Below are 15,522 nucleotides of genomic sequence, written 5' to 3' on the forward strand. Positions count from 1 at the left end.
AATTCCTTATATTACATCAGTGATCAGAACAAAATTTGAAATAGTTGAAAAAATATTTTTATAATTTTTTTAGTTTTTCTAGACATTAGTAAATGACATTTGTGAAGGCCTTCAGGGCATTTTTAGTTCTTGAAAGTGGCGAATATTTCGCCTACTATTCTTGGAGACCTTTCCAACGAGTTAAACAGCTCGTGATTTTAATTCCCGAGCAGAAAGTTATGCCTAGTTAAAATTAGGATAAAATTTCATATAGTTTTTTTGAAATTTTTGTAGTTTTTAGATTTTATTATGTAATAAACAAATCTGACTATTGGACTTCGATTCTCAAGGGGTTTTTGTGACCCTTGGAATCTCATGAACTTCTATATGTTGTATTTTCGAATGGAATAGATTACTTTTTGGCTTGCTTTGATTCTATACTTTCTGGTTCTTGTAAATAGAATTTACAATACCGCAGGTTCTCACTCAGGTGTTGTCATCAGAATCCATAATTAAGATCAGTGGTATCAGAGCAAGCTCGCTCCTGTATGTCATATCACATGTGATCAACATATAAAAGATTGGGGTTGGAAATAAGGAATCCTTCAAACTACCTTCCTTTGAGATGCACACGATCACAGATGGCTAAGTTGCAGACCAACGATGACATTAAAGCATTAGTTATAGATGCACTAACAAAACAATGTGAAGAAATGATGGAGCAATTCAAGCAAATGCTGAAAAGTTGTGTGTCACAAGGAAACCCACCATTCACAGGGTATACACCATTCAAGGTGCAAGTGAATTTCGATATACCCACATTTCAAGGAAAGATCAATGCAAATGATGTTGATGATTGGGTTTCAAAACTAGAAAGATATTTCTCTGTTAATCAATTTTCAGATGAAAAGAAGATAACTTTCACTCTCCTCAAAGCTGAAAATCATGTGAAAGATTTGTGGGAAGCAAAGTTAGCATCCAAGGTAGCAGAAAATGGCAGCACTTTTATTGTTTATCAAAAACCCACATGGGGAGAATTCATGGAGCACATAAAGGAAGAATATTTTCCTATTAATACATATGAACAAAAATATATGTAGTGGCAATTGCTTCGATGGAAGAAGGACCAAACTGTTCATGAATATACTAATATATTTCATGCCTTAGCAGAAAAGCTCGACATCAAAGATTGTGAGAAGCACCGAGTTTTGAAATATCAGAGTGAACTCCATAGGTACATCCAAACTGAAATGGAATTCCTAAACATAGAGATTTTACTTAGTACATATAAATTTGCTACCAAAATTGAGAAGAAATTCAAACAGAAAGGACGGAGGGATAATTTCGCAAACAATAGATGGAAAGGTGAAGGTGGCAAAACTACATGGAAACAAACCTCTAAGGCACACTCTCCCAATTCACCAACAGAAAAGACATGGAGTATGAAGAAGAGTCAAGAAAACGGTATGTGGTGTGAATTCCATAAGAGTCCCTTGCATAATACAAAAGATTGTAAAACCATAAAAAGCTTAATGATGGAGATGCATGAAGACAAGGCAAAATCTAAGGTGGTAGAAACTTGCACAAAAGAAAATCATGAATAGGTCATTGAGGCTGATCCATATGCCACGGTACCTACTACAAGGATATTTCCCAGGGAGGATGAGGAGAGATTGTTCCATTCACAAATGTGGGTCGGAGGAAAAGCCCTATGCATTGATAGCATAAGTCAAAAGAACCTAATATCAATTGAGACTGTGAAGAGACTGAATCTAAAAATAACAACCCACTTGCAACCCTATTTAATGTGATGGGTTAGTCAAGGAAGAGATATCTAGGTGCACCGGCAGTGTAGCCTTTCATACTCCATAAAGCCTTTCAAAGATGAGGTAATCTATGATGTGGCTCCCTTAGATGTTTGTGATGTTCTGTTGGGACAACCATTTATGTACCAGTGACATGGTGTTTATAAGTCCAGTCCTCGTAGTGTGACCATCAAATTGGGTGAGCAGAAATACTGAATACCAGAGGTAAGCCCTGCATACACTACTTCTTTGATCAGTGGCAAGCAATGTAAGAGGGTGGTTACCAAAATGGGAACATTCATTTTATTTATGATTCATTCTGAATTAGAAAAGAAATCAGTTTATAATTCCCATACCATCACAAACACCACAACATTGTAGAAAATATCAATGGATCAAATTTTGATGAAATATGAAAATCTATTTAAGTTACCAACTAGGGTACCTACACACTGTCAAGTGAGACATACTATTGATTTGATACTAGGAACTCCATTACCTAATGAACTAGTCTATCATAGGTCTATATTACAGAATAATGAGATTAAGAGACAAATACAAGAATTGATTGAGAAGGGACATATTCGTCCAAGTGCATCACCCTGTGGTAGCTCCATTGTTCTAACAAAGAAAAGGGATGGAACCTGGAGACTTTGTATTGACTATAGAGCCTTGAATAAAATTTCAGTCAAAAATAGGTATCCACTTCTCCGGATAGATGACCTCTTGGACTAGCTTAGAGGGGCCTGATTCTTCACCAAAATTGATTTGAAATCAAGGTACCATCAAGTACCAATTGAATCAAGAAATGTGTGGAAGACAACTTTCAAATCTAAAGAGGGATTGTTTGAATGGCTAGTGATGCCTTTCAGTGTAAGAAATGCTCCAATGACATTCATGAGAATGATGAATGGTATACTTAGACCATTCACTAATTCCTTCGTGGTGGTATATCTTGATGACATACTCATCTTCAACAAAACTTGGGAGGAACATTTGCAACATGTGGAAAAAATTCTCTCAACGTTACAAGATCATGGGATTTATGCAAAAAAAGAAAAGTGCTCCTTTGGTATGCAGAGTATCACATACTTAGGATATGTTATTGATAGCAAGGGTGTCTGTGTTGATCCGAAGAAGATACAAGTGATTAAGGATTGGCTATCTCCTAGAAATTTCACACAGTTATGAAGTTTCCTCGGGCTGGCAAGCTTTTATTGCAGGTTTGTGTTGGGATTTTCCCATCTGTCTTGGCCTCTAAATCAGTCATTGAGGGGGGGAGACACAAGCAAAGTTTAAATGGACAAGTTTTTAAAAAGAAGCATTCAAGTGGCTAAAATGAAGGTTATGTTCTATACCAATTTTATCTCTTCCTGACCTACAATAGTCATTTGAAATACAAATAGATGCATTAGAATATGTTGTAGGGGCAGTCCTCATGTAACATGGTCATCTAGTTGCATATCACAGTCAAATTTTTTCTTATACAGTGCATTGATATGGTACTTATGACAAGCAACTGTATGCTATTGTTCAATCCTGTAAGTAGTGGAAACATTACATTTAGGGTAAGGAGACTGTCATCCACACAGATCACAAACCCCTTCAATTTTTGCAAACACAAGGAAGATGCAGAATGATCAACATGAACGATGGTCAGCATATCTTCAACAATTTCACCTCAATATTCTCCACAAGAAGGGAAGTACTAACAAAGTAGCAGACTGTTTGAGAAGGCCTCCAATTGTAGCCGTAAGTATGGTTGTGAACTCATGTGGTCATCAAACTGAAGCCTGGGCTTTCTTGTATGAGAACGATGTTGAATTTGCAAATGTTTATAATCAATTAGTGAAGGGACACCAAGTGAATGACTTCTATTTGTAGGATGGAATGCTTTGTCACCTTGGCCAAATCTATGTGCCCAATGCAAAACACAAAAAGTTGATATGGGAAGCTCACTATAGTAAGGTTGCTAGTCACTTTGGTATAGGTAAGACTACAACTATATTTTAGAAGTATTTCTACTGGCCAAAATTGTAAAATGATGTTATTTCATATATTCAAGTTTGTACCGCATGTGCTATTGCTAAGCCTACCAGTCATAAACTTGGGTTGTACTCAGCACTTCCTGTTCCTAAAAAACCTTAGCACTCAGTTTCTATGGACTTTATCTCTGGTCTTCCTACCACCAAAAGAGGCCATGGTTGTGTGTATGTTGTGGTAGATAGGTTCTCGAAAATGGCAGTAATAGTGGCATGTAAAAAACTAATTTCTACAAAGGACACTGCAAAGCTATTCTTTGAATACATTTGGGTTCATTTTGGTCTTCCGAATACCATTATCTCGGATAGGGACAACTGGTTTCTTAGTAAGTTCTGGTCTACACTATGGGAAAAGATGGACACAAAAGTAACAAAGTCTACTGCTTTACACCCTCAAACAGATGGCCAAAGAAAGGTAGTGAATTGGATGATCATACACATCCTACAAATGTACCACTCAAAACATCCTCGCACATGGGATGAAAGTCTTCCATATGTTCAACATAGCTACAACAGGGCAATTCACAGTTCAACTGGCCACAACCCATTTGAGGTTTGTCTTAGTTATCAGCCACTTGCACCCATGGACGTTGCCATATCACTTGTTCAACCTGATCTGGTTCCACATGTTGGTAAGGAGGAAGATAAGGCAGACAAGTTCATCGATAGAATTCATCATCTATAACAACAAGTTCATGAAATTTTGAACACACCAATAAGAAGTATAAGGAGAGACATGATGAGAATCATGCAGCTCATAATATTCAAGTCAAGGATAAGGTGTGGTTGCATATCCAGAAGGAACGATTGCAAGGTGCCAATTGTAAGCTTCATCCTCTGCTTTATGGGCCATACACCATCGTCAAGCAAGTTGGTGATAATACTTTTGAGCTTAATTTACCTCCATTTCTGGGTCTTCATACAGTCCTCAATGTGCAACTCTTGAAGCTATATTTTCCTCCACTATTAGATGTTGCAGATGTGGCAGAAACAATCTCCACTACGAAATTGAATCCAAATGCAGCTACTCCATTCCAATGCGATCAGATTGTGGATACCATGGTGAAAACATTCAAACAACAACAAATTTACTTGTACAAAGTGGTTTGAGAAGAGTAGATTGCTCAACAAGGCAAGTGGTTTACCAGAGAGTAGCTTCAAGAACGTTTTCCTCATCTCTTTCAGAGTGTTGCTGCAATGGGTCCCATTGCTTTCTAAGGGGGAAGTAATGATCAAAAGAAAATTTGAAAGAGTTGAAAAAATATTTTCAGATTTTTTTTAGTTTTTCTAGACATTAGTAAATGGCATTTTTTAAGGCCTTCAGGGAATTTTTATCCCTTGAAAGTGGCAAATATTTCTCCTACAACTCTTGGAGACCTTTCCAACAAGTTAAACGACTCGTAATTTCGAGTCCCGAGTAGAAAGTTATGCTAAGTTAAAGTTAGGATAAAATTTCATATAGTTTTAAAAAAATTTCATAGTTTTTTAGATTTTATTATGTAATAAACAAAAGTGACTATTTGACTTCGATTCTCAACGGTTTTTGTGGCCCTTGGAATCTCATGAACTTCTATATGTTGTATTTTTGAATGGAATAGATTACCTTGTGGCTTGCTTCGATTCTATGCTTTCTGGTTCCTGTAAACATAATTTATAATACCACAGGTTCTCACTCAGGTGTTGTCATCTGAATCCATAATTCAGATCAATCAAACACAACATACATTCTACTCAAGTACATTCATATAGTTAGGGTTTTTTTTTATTTTTTAAAGAACATGAAGGTTGGACCTATGCCCACTTTATCACGAGGTTGACTTGTAAGAACATCTTGAGAATAACATAGATATGGAGGTGTACGTGCATAAACAATCCACTCAACTATTGAAAGTGAAATTCCTAAAGGAAATTTAATTTATTGTGTTTAAATTGTACATTTATCTTTTCATAAGAGGTTTAGTTGTTATCTTATGTTGCAATATCATTGAAGAGAGTTGTCTTTCCTAACTCATGTAGGGCTTCTATAGGTGTTGTGATTAATGTGGTGGTCTTTGTTTTGTGTCCTTCTCTCCTTGTTTTCAACAAGATGTTCCATTTAGGTACTCACAAAGAGATAGTTATTATTGTTATTAACATTTCTACTCACAATAGTAAGCTTCTTTGGTGAAATATGTCTTTAAATATCATATTTTTATAATTAAATATCATATTTTTGTAAACATTGTTTATAATTGATGCTTAGTGAATCTAAACATTGTAGTAGAGGGTTTAAATGTCATTTCTAATCTTGAAAAAGATAACCGGATGTATTGGTCAAGCAATTAGTAACATGGTAGATGATGGTTTAGGAAAAATAATATCTAATAGAAGTATATATTGTTTGTAATACTTTAGGAAATGATGTAGTTTTACCATATTTGTCATATGTAATAGCCAACAATTATTCCTATTCTTACTCATGATAAATAATTTCAATAGTTAATTTTTTACTATAAATTATTTAGTCAAGTGTTGTACAATGCCTTGCATGCCTAGGTGAAATGATTTTTATTCTTTGTTCCCAATAGATGTATGCATATATTCATTGTGGATCAGCTAGTCTCCTCAACCTCTTTGTAATTAAGTGAAAACTAATTTAGATATAAGATATAAACTTTAGTCCTTCCTTATTAGACCTTAGGCCAATCAAATGCTTCTCATGTCATAATTTTTTTATTAGTCCACCCTAATGCATTAGCACTTACTCACCCAATAGTGAGAATACTTTTCTAAATATATCATTAATTCCATTTCCTTTTTCTTTTATTTTTTAAATTTTATGAGAAAATTTACAAATTTAAGTCATTTGTTCTCTAGGAATCATATGAATGTCTATTTAGTCTATTTTAAAAAATATTTGGACAATCTTATTTATTGATTCTATTATAGATTTACAATCAGATCAGAAAAGGGGTAAAAATTAATTAGTTAGAAGAGCTCAATGCAAAGCAAAGAAGGCAAGAAAACCCACAAAAAATAGGCACCCCAAATGCAATAGATCTTGAAACATAAGAGATATGTCCACATTTTAGTATTTTAAATAATTAGAATTCTTTGGTGTATGCTTAATTCTTTATATGTTTTGATTTATTGATTAAAAACTTATTTGATGTATTCATCTAACATATCTTTAAACAAAACAAGTCATAATGGAAATGTGAAGATCTTAAAAAATGGAAGCTCAATAGATTACAAATATAATTTAACGTAGTTTATTTTGTATATAAAAATTAATTGTAAATTTAAAAAATAATGTTAACATCTATAATTTCTGAATATAAAGATCACATTATGATATCATTTTATTATACAATATTATATTTAAAATAGATAATAATAAAAAAATGCATACAACAAATTTTTTATAACTTATAAATTTAACTTATAATTAAATACTTGATTTTTAACACCTTGATTATTCTTACTGCCAACACTACTACTACATTCGATTATTCTAAATTCATTCCAACACAAAAGAAACATATCAATGTTGTCTATAAAGTCATCCCCAACACTCTCTTGTTAACATTGCAGGTAGAATGCTGTAAACATATAGGTTTCTAAGATATTCCTAAGCCAAATGTAAGAGATCTTGTGTGATTGGCAGTAGAATGGAATTGGGATCAGATTCAATTGCATTTAACTGTTCCTTTGGAAGATGCACGTACACTAACCAACTACCATCTCCTGCAGGACTATGACTTGGCATGACATGTCCTGCTTCACCACCCCAAGGGAAATGGTAGCACCAAACGTAGGTTTTCCCCATCCATAATCAACCTCATACAAAGGAAACCTCAGTCCAGAAGACACCACAACTGCAGGTCCAGATGACTGCATGTCATTTTCACTGCAGTAAATCTTATCTAAGACAGGTGTTGGTTTTATTGTGTCCACGAAGTCAATTAAGCTTTGAACGTGCTCCTTATTTGCTGCACTTTGTATGGCATCATGAATCAACCCTGCACTCCAACAAAGTGATTTCGTTTTTATACAGTGGGTGTTAGATTCAGCAAAGGGCAAGCTTATAACATTGCCAAAGTAATTTGCAGAAACCCCAATCTCCCTTAGGTGTGCGCGGCCATCTACAGCTATTCCTATTTTACAGTTTTCTGTGTCCTTGATGTTCTGGGTGCATATCAGTAGCTTCCATAAGTAAGCACTGAATACCTCTAATTTGGTGTACTTGTTACCATATTTGTTTGCATTAAATTGGAGATTCTTAATGTTCTTAATATCCAGATAGTAAATTCTACTTGATAAACAAGGCGGGTGTGGATTTTCTTTGTATGATTCTTGTGAAGTATACCTCACATACATATTCTCAATTTCAGGAGAATGAGCGGGGGAATCTGTAGGGCACAAAATGTAGCGTGTAAAGCTTGGATTCGGAGAAATAGTTGAGTCGTTTCTGGAAAGCTTTACCCAACTTACGAAAAACATGTTTGCAGCGTATGCATCTGCAATTCGGTGGTCGAATGTGGAACCAATAACGATACCTCCACAGCTAAACTTTGTAACCTGCAAATACCAAATATCGTTAAGATTGTAGCGAAGAAAACAATAAAAGTGGAAAGAAGTATGTGGTCTATAGAATCATTTACCTGTATACCGAAGACAGGAGTGCCATCATCTTGAAAAGGCATTGAAAGTAGAGGAACAAGCTTTCCCTCTACAGACTCGTCAGGGTTGTATTAATTCAAATGAGAAAGAGGAGCTGCAGCATAAGCTTGGGTGAAGCGAACTCCCTTGTTATTGTAATGGACCTTTGGTAGGCCAATACTATCTGTTACCAACACCCTCGAGAGGGAAGTCTTCAGATCAGATATGGCTGATGCAAAAGTCCTAGGAAAGGGATTTTTGTAACAGAAAAACACATGCACATAAACGGGAGGAATAAGGAGATCAAGATTTGACAGAGGAAGGATGTGCTGCTGCATTGGAAGAGCAGGCATTACAACTTCTGTGTTAACAATATTCAACTGATAATCTTTGCAAATGGGAGAGTTAACAGAAGCCATCTAAACACAATCTCTACAAGCTTTCTCACCAATGCAACCTTCAACCACGCTCGTTAATTTATAGGATTAGAAGTGCTTCAATAATGGAAAACGCCACTCAAACTCATCAACTCAATAATGTGAAACCGATATTTATGACAAGAGCTGTGCTACAGCTAGAGTCCCTGCTTTATGCAAAAACACGAAATTTTGGAAAAAATTAAATAAAAGATTTGCTAAAAACAATTGAGCAATGTATGAATATAGTAGAGATAAATTTATTATTTTTTCTTTTTTAATTATGTAGATATTTTTGTGGTTGATCTTAAAATCTATTAATAATATTTAAATTAATTAAAAAATTATACACAACGTAATATTAAAAAAAAATTAAATGCTTCATCTATTAATTATTTGGCATCTCAATTGCAATTATTTTGTAGTTCAATTCATAAGAAATTAAAAAATTCCATTTAGTTTAGAGGTGAGAATTTGAAAATATTAAATGCCTCATTTTACTACATATATAAAACATATAAGCATAAAAAAAATTGTTGCTTCTCCAATATTTCCAATTTGCTGTAAAAATGGGTCAAACAAGGTGAAGGCTAAATTTGAGCCTAGGTTAATGTGGGGCTAAGAAAGTATTATGGTCTTGCCCACTCTTTTTTTTTTTTTTCAAATTGAAAATTGAAAAAACCACTAATCAAAATACAAACTACCAATAGAAAAAAGAAAAAAAGAGAAAGAAGTAAATTTAAAAAATAAAATGATTTCAAACTATAGCATGTCTTATTTTGTATGTTTAATGCACAAATTTCAATGCAGATTAATTGCAAAAAAGGGTGAATTGAAAACATAAGTCTCCTCTCAAAAGGTTCCGACTAATAAATATTTAATTATTTAAAATGAGTGATAGTAGATTATAAATGGATATTGTTGTTATTGAACAAAAAATATAGTCAATTATTTGTTCTATTGTTTAGCAAACTTGAAATTATTAAAGCATAAAATATAAAATTATGGATATAAAATCAAATGTGGAAATAACTATTCTTATTATCCCATTTTTTATACATTAACAACTTCATGTGCACCACATGATATACTATAGTCAATTACATGTTCTACATAATTGTATTTTATTTTGATACAATAGAAACTAACATGTTTTGCATTTGCATTTATACTTTTTTTTCTTTTTAATGGTAAGTGCTATCATTTAAGGGGATAGGGCCCTATATTAATATATAAATATTACATTTGCATCTATACTTATATTAAATTCTTGATTTAATTATTTTGCTCTTAAATTTAATTTTATTCAATTTTAGACATGTTGCTAAGAACCAAAAATTTAGTGCACATATTTATTCAAAAGTATTTTGGTATATAAGAGTCTTACTATTATATTAAAATTGTCCTATTTTTCAAAAGATCAATTTTATCTTATGTCATCTTCCATTAATACATAAAAATGTATTTTTTATATAAAAAATAATTAAACCAAATGAATATAATAATTTAATCAATTCAAACATTAAAATTACAACTTTAATAACGACTGGTAACTAAAAATGTTTAAATAAAAGTAACTAAAAGATCTAATTTATAAATAAATTAAAAAATTACGATAAGTTAAAACAAAATTCAAATAAAATTTTATTGTGTAAATATTAAAAATATTCTTTTTTAATCATTTTTATATGAAAATAGTATTTATTAAATAATTAAAATATTTTTTTTTATTTTAATAAATTTAGATATAATTTTTTTAATATAAATAAAAAATACACATAAACTAATTATATATAATTATAATTTTTACAAATTATAACAATATAAATTTTGATAATAATAGTTTTCTAACAAACTTTGGCATTTAGCTATTTTACATTATATAATAATAAAAAAGTATTGCTCAATGTGAAATAAATATTCCATGAGAAAGAATTTATTAATGTTCAATATGGTAAGGTGTCATTGGACCATGTGCACAGTATTCCTCTTTTTGCAAATATAGGGAAATACTAAATAGCTATGAAAATTTGCTGTCAAATTTAAAAATTTTTAATAATGTACTAAAGTTTTTCTTTAGCACTAAAACTTTTACATTATTTGTCTGAAGAACTAGTAGATTTCATTGTAGTGGAAACTTGAAAATATTAGTTTGCTCTGTTGCTTTAATCAAATCTTTACTTTGACTATGAAGTTTGAATGTACTAAAGTTGTCCACTGAAAATAATGGTTTGGTTTTGGGTTTGTGGTCTCCTGCAAGAAATAACATCATTTACTTTCCATGTACTAAAAATTTAAGGTAATTACTTTGTTTTGATGTGCCTGGGAAGAAATATTGGTTGGTAGGGAATAATATTTAAAGAATAGTAATTGTAAATTTATTCCACATTGCATCTTTGTATGGACTGTTTGAGAATGGGTGCAAGATAGATATATTGCTTTTAAATTTATTGAATCTTTTGCAGCCATTTAACTTCTTGGGTATTAGAATCTATTTTTATAGGATATTTGATGTTAATGGGTATTGTTAAATTGTAAAGTGAGAGCTAATTCATGTTTTTTGGTGTTCAAAAGATGTGAAACAAGGGCATACAAATCGTTTGTTTGGGGTCTCTAGATAAGTTTTGGATCATGTCGTTTTTATCTTTATGAATTTAAATGGTGTCTAGCATCTATAAGCTTGGATTTAAGTTCATTTGAACTTTGGATTTTTTTAACAGTGGAGAAATTTGTTTGATCTCATTGAAGCTTGAGGAAACTCTATTTGCAGCTAAAGGCTTTTAAAAATCAAGCCTCATAACCAATCTGCCACTTCCACATATACTGCACAAGTGCAAATGAATATAATTACTCAAACAACATAATCATAAAAAAAATTAAAGATTTTTTCAATCAGATTTGAATACAAATTTGAAAGTTTATGGAATATGCTTTCCATGGCATCTTCTTAGACACTTGTCAGCAACCATAATGCCCTTTATAATTAACCCCTGCATGAAAATTGGACTGGAGCACCAAAAGTATAAAACATTTCTTCTTGTTTAGCAACTAGTCTGAATACCTAGTTTCAAAAAAAGTAGACTTATATTCTATTAAAAGGTAGTTGCACGCAAAGCTTCACTAAAAAAAACACTTTCCAACCATCATTTTAGGAAAATCTTTTTAATGTAAATACTATAACATGAAATAATAAAGGAGTCAAAATAGGAAGATATCATACCAATATGCTTAACATGGATAAGATGTTTGTTATACTCTTCTTTATTTGATTATTTGATAATGAAAAAATGAGGAGGAGTGTTTCTTAATTTGAGGCTCTGCAACTAAATTTTGGAGATTGCATATGGTGAGATTTTTTCAATTATTCAAATTGTATGAGAATTCTAGATTATAGAAATGAATACAATTAAGTATATTCCCTCCAAATTAATGTTAAAATATTAAAACAAATACATTTTCTTGTAAAATGGATAGCAAAATTAGAATTTGATAAAAAATACTGTCTTGAATTTTTCTTTTTGAGCTAAAAAATAAATTACTTTAAAATAAATGTTTGACATGATTTTCAAAGTGAAATTAATTGAAAAAAAAGTGAGAGACGAAAACATTAGTCTCCGCCTATAGATAGGCGAGACTAATGAGTTTTGTAGAGTGCACTTCTTTAAGTTACTTTAACTAGCTAAACATTTTAAACTCTTAAACCTAGAATATGTCAAAAGCTTAGCCTCCGTATAATTAGATCGCCTATATTAAAAGGGCCTCTACTTCTATTCAATGTTTTTCGTTTTGTATACTTTTTAAATAAATTTACACGTGGTAGATTAGATCTGTGTTTAATTGTTTTAATAAGTTGTATTTGATATTGATTAGACATTCACATCAATTTTTTATATTTTCATTATACAAAGACAAATTCCAAACAGACTAAATATTTTGTGTGTATATAATATTGATTATAAATTTTATGTGTATATTACATGGAGAAAAATATGTGTTTAGTTTGTTAATTATTCATTGAAAAAAAAAGTGTTTAATTACTTAAAATAATTTTTTCTATGTTATATTAACTAGATATTGAATGTGTAGATTATACATGTAACATAAATATTTTAGTCATATTAAATATTTTTTGTATGTGATATGACTAGATATTTTATGTGTGGATTACACATTAAAAATTATGTGTTTATTCAAATTGAACATTCTTGTTTTCATTTAATAAAGTTGTATGAAACATTGACCATATATTTTACTTGTGGATTGTACATGAAAACAATATTTAACATTAAAAAAACTTGTAACAAAAGCAAATATTAAAGTCAATACTGTTTCTTACATTTCATATTCATTTTCCTTTTTCTACTCTAAAAAGATGACTAAAATTTGTTTTTCCCCTATTTCAAATTACTTAGTTATAAGATTTGCATTACCCCGATCGAAAAGGAATTGATTTTAATCGTTTTACTGTATGAGAATGCTTCGCATGCATCTTTGAATAATAATTTTGTAAGAATTTTATATAGAAATATATATAGTTTTTAAATGGTACATTAGATTTTGACAATACTTTTTTAATTTTTATGGGACTTAATTATTTATAGCTATTGTTTTGGCTTTTGGGTAATTACAATGCATTGTATGGATTTGTTATCTACACAAGGGTCAAAAAGTACACATTTCAAAGTGTGCCTTATACCATAAAGATCACAAATAAACCAATTATGATCTAAAAATGCTAAAAAATGAAAAATTATTGATACTTATGAAATTTATTAAGAGACTTTTTGTTATTTATTTTTTTATTTTTTTTAAGTTAATAATTAGAAAGTTGAACGTGCAAGAAATAAATGATTATTGAAACGTGACGATTTATTGATACATATGAAATTTATTATTCAACAGATAATCGTTAAAAATGAAAACATTAAAAGAAGCCACCTAGACACATTCTCTACAAAGCTTTCTCACCAATGCCAGCTTCAACCATGCTCGTTAATTTATAGGATTAGAGGTGCTTCAATAATAAGGCCACTCAAACTCATCAACTCAATAATGTAAGACCGATTATGATAAAAAAATTTAGAGTGCACTTCTTTAAATTACTTTACTTAGCAACATTTTAAAATGTTAAACCTAGAACATGTTAAAAGCTTGGCATCTAAATAATTGGCTCGCCTAGATTTAAAGCTTGACAGTACTCTTATGTATGTTATTTTTTAGTTGAATCAAGTGATAGAAAAAAGTTACGTTATAGAAACGAGCAACACAAGAGACAATGACATTTAAAAAGAGAACAGTAACAGCTCTGAGGAACATAAGATCTTATCAAAACAGCTATTATATAACATCTGAAGAAATGATTCAACAAGCACAGCTCGATCAAGTTTTCAATCAGACAAATACTAAAATAGATAATTGTTTTATATGTAAATTATACATAAAATATCTAATCAATATTACATACAATTTTATTAAAAAATTAAATGCATATATTAAAAATCTAGCAGAAATGTACAAATAACAAGACTGTATATTTCTGTTATATTTTTAACACACTTTTAATTGTCTTATTAATTTGCATATGACATTGATTTGATATTTTGTGTTGTTTACATATGAAACAAGTATTTGTTTACTTGAATTAAATATTCTTTTCTATGATATTGATTAAATATTTTGTGTTGTTCGTATATGGAACAAATATGTATTTAGTCACATCAAAATATTTTATGTATGTGATATTTACTATATACTTTTTGTCTCCACTACACAAAGACAAAATATATGTCCATTCACATTGAATATCTTTTGTATATAATATTGACTAGATATTTTGTGTGTGTGCCATATTGACTATAAATTTAATGTGTAGATTACACAAAAAAAAAAGTGTTTAGACAATAAGATTTTTTAATACAATATTAACTGGATATGTTTTTTGGCAATTACATATTCTTGTTCTCATTTAATAAAATTGTTTGAAAAATTGACTAGATATTTTAAGTTTAGATTGCATAAGAAAAAATAATTTAATATTGAAAAGCTTGTAACAAAAAAAAAGTATTAAAGTCAAAACTTTTTCTTACTTTTCATTTTCTTTATAGTTTTTGGTTTTTAAGAGATTTAATCTCTACCCCATTTAAGTGGCGACAATATGAACTTTTCATTTTTAATACATGATTGAAATGATTTATTTATATATACAATTAACATTATATAACTATTATTGATGGATCTAAAAAATCACAAGAGCTCCATAGTACCAAAGTTCTTGCAAGGAGTGGAAGGATGAATGTGTGATTATTTTGTGTTGTTGTTGATAGACTTGGAAGAAGTGATCTCATTGTTTTATTTTGGGTTTGAAAATGGAAGTATAAAAAGGATATGGATGGCATTATTCCCATGCTCCAAATGTTGGCAAATACTAACATTTATAGTGATAAATTTCTCAATAGAGAGAATGGGAAAAACATATCAATATCAAGTAGAGTGATCAATTTTGAGCCTACAGACAAGCCCAAACATTTGTAAATGGCGTATTTTAATGAAACCAAAATGCAAACTCATGAACCAATATTAACCCCCAATAGATTTTAATTTTATTTAATCAATATCATTTTGTACATTCCACTTACATGA

At 30.7% G+C, this 15,522-nt stretch overlaps 1 pseudogene; it reads right to left on the reverse strand.

Moving 5' to 3' along the window:
* Window positions 1–7,534: 7,534 nt before the first annotated feature.
* Window positions 7,535–8,886, reverse strand: LOC131028415 (coniferyl alcohol acyltransferase-like; annotated as a pseudogene).
* Between the last annotated feature and the right edge of the window lie 6,636 nt (window positions 8,887–15,522).

Source organism: Cryptomeria japonica, chromosome 7 (assembly GCF_030272615.1).
Source record: "Cryptomeria japonica chromosome 7, Sugi_1.0, whole genome shotgun sequence".
Classification (NCBI taxonomy): Eukaryota; Viridiplantae; Streptophyta; class Pinopsida; order Cupressales; family Cupressaceae; genus Cryptomeria; species Cryptomeria japonica.